This window comes from Triticum aestivum, chromosome 3D (genome assembly GCF_018294505.1).
Source record: "Triticum aestivum cultivar Chinese Spring chromosome 3D, IWGSC CS RefSeq v2.1, whole genome shotgun sequence".
NCBI classification, from domain to species: domain Eukaryota; kingdom Viridiplantae; phylum Streptophyta; class Magnoliopsida; order Poales; family Poaceae; genus Triticum; species Triticum aestivum.
The window spans coordinates 54,836,868-54,842,867 of record NC_057802.1 but is presented as its reverse complement, the minus strand read 5'-3'; positions in this window follow the sequence as shown (position 1 = coordinate 54,842,867).

The window sequence follows — 6,000 nt, the reverse complement described above, 5'->3', positions numbered from 1 at the left end:
ACAGACAGTGTAGTTCTCCCTGTTGTATATTCCTTCCACTATATTACAGTCGCTACATTAACTCGTGTAGCTTGCAACGGGCCTATAGGCAAATGGACCTTGACTCATGAAAGGTACCAAGTCATTCTCTAAACTTTGAATTAGTCCAAGTCTCTGTAAGACAACGAAACATGCAGCTGCCAGTACTACAACCAGCCAAGTGCACATCAAGGCACGCTGCCGTATTGCACGGGATATTACGTTGGCCACATAATGGTGGCGCACAAGCTTTCATCTTGGACAAACAACAATGCCATTAAACAGAAACTTTAGTGCTAGGAACGAGTGAAATGTACTGTTGAGATTTATACATCTACCATGTATTATATATTACCCTGAGCACCAGTTTGAAGTTATAAAGCAGATAAGCAGTAGAAAGATGAGCACCAGGCGCCCACAGCTTCACATCAACCTGCTACTGCTAGTATACTACTGCTCCATCCACACCGCTGCCAATGGCGGCACTGGCGTCAAAATCCAGTGCCTTTCAATGAAAAGAAACTATGTTGACTCGTTCACCCTTCCGCTTGTCATTTGCGCAAATCCAGTGCCTGTTCAAAATCCAGTGCCTTTCAATGAAAAGAAACTATGTTCGAGAAAACGCAATCCAGTGCATGTTCCCCCATTTTTCAATGAAAAGAACCGCAAAGTCTTTGCGTTTTCTCGGAAAAAAAAACTTCCATAGCTAACCTTACGTCCCTAAATGCATTGTTGCTCTCGGGGTCAAGAGTGGAGAAGCCAATGCTCTCTTGGATTGGTAGACTGCAGAATCTGTCATACTTATCGCTGGAACACTATAATTTATCTGGGCCAATACCCTGGTGGATCAGAAATTGTATGAATTTGATAAGCTTAGAGCTCTTTGGTTGTCATTAATCAGGCGAAATACCCTCGTGGATTCGGAACTTGACCAAGCTTTCAGGTTTGAGCTTTCAGTACAATAGGCTGAGCGGTAAGCCAAGTTAGAGTTATAATATAGGTCATGTACCCCTTTGTATTTATCCCGTTGTACAAGGGGTTTCCTGCATATGTTCCACACCTGTACATGTATATATATTGGCCTATGGCTTCATGGTAATACAAGTTGCTTATTCCTAACATGGTATTAGAGCTTTAGGTCCCTTTTTTCGCACGCGCAACTCGTGCTCCGATCCCATCTCGCCGCCGCCGCGTCTTCTCTTCGCCAGACGCCGTTCCTTCCCGCCCAGCGCCACTTCTTCTCCCGCCCAGGCGCTGCTCCCGCCCGGCGCCGTTCCCGTCGTCCGCTCCTCCCGCAGGCTCGCGGTCGCCAGGCGCCGTTCCTTCCCGCCCAGCGCCGCTCCCGCCAGGGCGCCGTTCCCGCCCAGGCGCCGTTCCTGTCGTCCGCTCCTCCCGCAGGCTCGCGGTCGCCCGGCTCGCGTTCGCCAGGCCCGGTCGCCCGGCTCGCGTTCGCCAGGCCCGCCAGGCTCGCAGCCGCGTCTCCTGCTCTCAGGCGCCGGTGCTGCTACCCGTGCGCCCCAGCTCCACTCCCCGCGGCGCCGTTCGCTCCCGCCTGCTCGTGGTCTTCCGCCTGTCGTCTCGGATTCTGCTGACTTCGGGTCTCTCCAAAAAAAATGTCTGCTGCATCGGGCTATGTTGCTGTCCCTCGCTGTCCGGTGATCTTCGATGGTACTAACTACACCGAGTTCGCTGGCTTCATGCGCATTCACATGCGTGGCATCCGTCTCTGGGGAGTTCTTTCTGGCGAGGTCTGCTGTCCGCCACGTCCGGTTCCTCCGGTGGCCCCTACTCCGCCGACTCCACTGGTTCTTCCTACGGATGCTAATCAGGCCGCCAAGGATGCGGCTAAGATTGCTGATGAGGCTGCTGATCGTGCCTATGATGAGAGGGTTTTGGCTTATGAGGAGGCTCTTCAGACGTATCATGGTGCTTTGTCTGTTTACACCCAGTGGGTTGATGATGATGCTTGTGCTGCAGCTGTTCTCACTGCTAGTGTTCTGGCTCAATTTGCTTCTGAGTTTCTGGGTCTTCCTACTGTCTTCCAGATGTGGACCTGTCTTCGTCAGCGCTATGAGCCCTCTGGTGATGCCTTATATCTTTCTGTGGTTCGTCAGGAGCATGCTCTTCAGCAGGGTGACTCTACTGTTGATGACTTTTATGCACAGAGTTCTGCTATCTGGCGCCAGCTTGATTCTCTCCGCAGTGCTGGTTGTCGTACTTGCCCCTGCTGCCAGACTGTCCAGGCCGATTTGGAGTTTCATCGCGTCTACGAGTTCCTGTCTCGGCTCCGTAAGGAGTTTGAGCCCCGGCATGCTCAGTTGTTTGCTCGTGGCCGTATTTCTCTCATGGACGCGCTTTCAGAGATTCGTGCTGAGGAGACTCGCCTACGTGGTGCTGGTTTGCTGGAGGTTCCCTGTGTGCTCGCTACTCGGGCTTCTTACACTCCACCTGCTGCACCGCCTCATTCTCGCTCGAGTGCTCCGCCGCTCTTGCCCACTCCTTCTGGAGGCTCAGGTCGCCCCCGTTCACATTGTGACTACTGCAACAATGATGGTCATATTGAGTCCCAGTGCTACACAAAGCGGAAACACCTGCGCAAGGCGCGATCCTCCTCCTCAGGGACTTCGTCATCTCCCTCGCCAGCTTCAGCCATTGCTTTGACTGAGCAGGATATTTTGAGACTTAAGCGTCTGCTCGCGGCTTCAGGTTCTTCCTCGACGGGTACTGCTGGTTCTGTGAATGATGCTTCCCGCACTGAGCACCCGCCCCCTACACAGTCAGGTACATCCCCATGGGTTCTGGACTCTGGAGCTTCTTTTCATATGTCTTCTCATTCTTCTGTTTTGTCCTCTCTTCGATCGCTGGATTCTCCTGTTCATGTCTTCACTGCTGATGGTACTCCACTTTCTGTTGCTAGTAGAGGCCATCTTTCCACTTCTTCTTATTCTGTTCCTGATGTTGCTCATGTTCCTCGACTTACCATGAATCTATTTTCTGCCGGTCAACTTACTGATTCTGGTTGTCGTGTCATCCTTGATGTTGACTCTTGTTCTGTCCAGGATCGTCGCACGCACACTCTGGTTGGGGCTGGCCCTCGCCGCCGTGATTCTCAGGGTCTTTGGGAGTTGGACTGGCTTCATGTTCCTTCCGCTGCCACCACCATCGCCGGTCCCTCCGCTGCTGTCGCCTCTGTTACTGGTTCCTTCAAGCAGTGGCATCATCGACTTGGTCATCTGTGTGGTTCTCGGTTATCGTCTTTAGTTCGTCGAGGTCTTCTGGGGTCTGTCTCAGGAGATGTCTCTTTAGAGTGTCAGGGTTGTCGTCTTGGCAAGCAGATTCAGTTACCATATTCCCATAGTGAGTCAATGTCTACGCGTCCTTTTGATTTAGTCCATTCTGATGTCTGGGGTCCGGCTCCTTTCGCTTCGAAAGGTGGTCATAAATACTATATTATTTTCATCGATGATTTTTCTCGTTACGCATGGCTTTATTTCATGACTTCACGTAGTGAGGTGTTGTCTATTTATAAGCGTTTTGCTGCCATGGTTCATACTCAGTTCTCTTCACCCATTCGTGTTTTTCGTGCTGACTCCGCTGGTGAGTATATCTCTAAGATGTTGCGTGGTGTCCTTGCTGAGCAGGGTACTCTTGCCTAGTTCTCTTGTCCTGGTGCTCAAGCTCAGAATGGTGTGTCTGAGCGCAAGCATCGTCACCTTCTTGAGACGGCTCGTGCTATGATGATCGCAGCCTCTCTTCCGCCTCATTTTCGGGCCGAGGCTATCTCCACCTCCGTCTATCTCATCAACCTTCAGCCATCTGCTGCTTTGCAGGGTGGTGTTCCTTTTGAGCGTCTTTTTGATCGTTCTCCCGATTATTCGATGCTTCGTTTGTTTGGTTGTGTTTGCTATGTTCTTCTTGCCCCTCGCGAACGCACCAAACTGACCGCTCAGTCTGTTGAGTGTGTCTTCTTAGGCTACAGTGATGAGCATAAGGGCTATCGTTGTTGGGATCCCATCGGTCGTCGGATGCGTATCTCTCGAGACGTGACTTTTGATGAGTCTCGTCCTTTCTACCCACGCCCATCTTCCTCGTCTTTTTTAGTGGAGGATATCTCTTTCCTCACTTTTCCTGACTCCCCTATCACCCCCGTCGCGTCTGTGCCTATTCGTTCCACTTCCTCTGCTTCTCCACCCCTCGTCGATTCGCCGCCACCATCTTACCCGGTCTCCTCATCTAGCATCTCCCTGGATTCTACACCTTCATCTCCGGTGACTTCTTCGTCGCCACCCCCCGATTCTACCTTGGCGATTCCTCCTTCTCTTGTTCCATCTTTTCCTCAGCATTACACTCGCCGTTCACGACCTATGGATGCTTCCTTGGATGAGTCGTCCTCTTCCTCTCAGCCTACTTATGGCTTGCGTTCTCGTCCTCGTCCGCCTATTGATCGCTTTGGATTTCCCACTGCTGGTGCTGCTGTTCTTGAGCCGACTTCTTACCGTCAGGCTGTTGTTCATCCTGAATGGCAGTTTACGATGGCAGAGGAGATTGCTGCTCTTGAACGCACTGGTACCTGGGATCTTGTTTCTCTTCCTCCCGGAGTCCGTCCCATCACTTGTAAGTGGGTCTACAAGGTTAAGACTCGCTCCGATGGTTCTCTTGAGCGTCACAAAGCTTGTCTCGTGGCTCGTGGTTTTCAGCAGGAGCATGGTCGTGATTATGACGAGACTTTTGCTCCTGTGGCCCATATGACCACTATTCGTACCCTTCTTGCTGTGGCCTCTGCACGCCACTGGTCTATATCTCAGCTTGATGTTAAGAATGCTTTTCTTAATGGTGAGCTGCGTGAGGAGGTGTACATGCAGCCACCACCTGGGTATTCTGTTCCTGATGGCATGGTGTGTCGTCTTCGTCGCTCTCTCTATGGCCTTAAGCAAGCCCCTCGCGCCTTGTTTGAGCGTTTTGCTTTTGTGGTCACTACTGCTGGTTTTTCAGCAAGTGCTCATGATCCCGCATTGTTTATTCACCTTTCTCCTCGTGGCCGGACTCTTCTTCTTCTCTATGTTGATGATATGGTCATTACTGGGGATGACCCCGAGTATATTGCCTTTGTAAAGGCCCGTCTTAGTGAGCAGTTTCTTATGTCTGATCTTGGACCTCTTCGCTACTTTCTTGGGATTGAAGTCTCTTCTACCTCTGATGGCTTTTTTATATCCCAGGAAAAGTATATCCAGGATCTTCTTGCTCGTGCTGCTCTTTCTGACGAGCGCACTGTTGAGACTCCTATGGAGCTCAATGTTCACCTCCGTGCTACTGATGGCGATCCTCTCCCTGACCCGACGCGTTATCGTCATCTTGTTGGCAGTCTTGTCTATCTAGCTGTCACTCGTCCGGACATCTCTTATCCGGTTCATATTCTGAGTCAGTTTGTCTCTGCTCCCACATCAGTTCATTATAGTCATCTCCTTCGTGTTCTCCGATATCTTCGGGGCACGATCTCTCACCGTCTATTCTTTCCTAGCTCCAGTTCTTTACAGCTTCAGGCCTATGCGGATGCTACGTGGGCTAGTGATCCTTCTGATCGCCGTTCACTTTCTGCTTACTGTGTTTTTCTTGGTGGTTCTCTCATTGCCTGGAAGACGAAGAAACAGATTGCAGTTTCCCGTTCGAGTGCTGAGGCTGAGTTGCGAGCTATGGCTCTTTTGACGGCAGCGGTGACTTGGTTACGGTGGTTACTTCAGGATTTTGGTGTTTCTGTCACTACACCGACTCTGCTCTTATCTGACAGTACAGGTGCTATTAGCATTGCGCGGGATCCTGTGAAGCATGAGCTCACCAAGCATATTGGTGTTGATGCTTTCTATGTGCGCGCTGCTGTGCAGGATCAGGTTATTGCTCTTCAGTATGTGCCTTCCGAGTTACAGTTGGCGGATTTCCTGACGAAGGCCCAGACTAGAGCACAACATGGCTTTTATCTCTCCAAAC